At 32.1% G+C, this 393-nt stretch overlaps 1 protein-coding gene across 4 annotated transcripts in view; it reads right to left on the minus strand.

Annotated features, from left to right (window-relative positions):
- Window positions 1-393, minus strand: part of RNF17 (ring finger protein 17) — a 153,871-nt gene that overhangs the window by 29,489 nt on the left and 123,989 nt on the right. The window lies entirely within an intron of this gene.

Genomic DNA, 393 nt, shown 5'->3' on the forward strand with positions numbered 1-393 from the left:
GTATATATAGTTTACTGCAGGCATCAAATACACATTTTTTAAAAATTTCAATAAGAACAGTCTTAGTGTTTTTTTTTCCTCTCCTGAAACTTTTAAATTAATTTATATTCATTCCCTGAGCATCATCACAACATACTAAATGTGGTTTCCCATCTAGAATAAACTGCATAGTGGCTTAATCATGCATGTTATCAACAATAATATTCCATCTCTAGTTTCTCCCTTTTCCACTCTCTTATTACACTATCTCTGCTGTCTACAGTTGTCTTCAATTCCTTTTCCCCCAACATTTTGTTGATCACACAATATCGTAAGTAATCTAACTACTTTCAATAGCAAGTTCAGCTGGTAATTTCAAGAAAAGCAGTTTTGAACTGGTAAGGATATTTCCTT

This window comes from Tupaia chinensis, unplaced genomic scaffold, assembly GCF_000334495.1.
Source record: "Tupaia chinensis unplaced genomic scaffold, TupChi_1.0 Scaffold000186_1, whole genome shotgun sequence".
In the NCBI taxonomy this organism is placed as follows: Eukaryota; Metazoa; Chordata; class Mammalia; order Scandentia; family Tupaiidae; genus Tupaia; species Tupaia belangeri.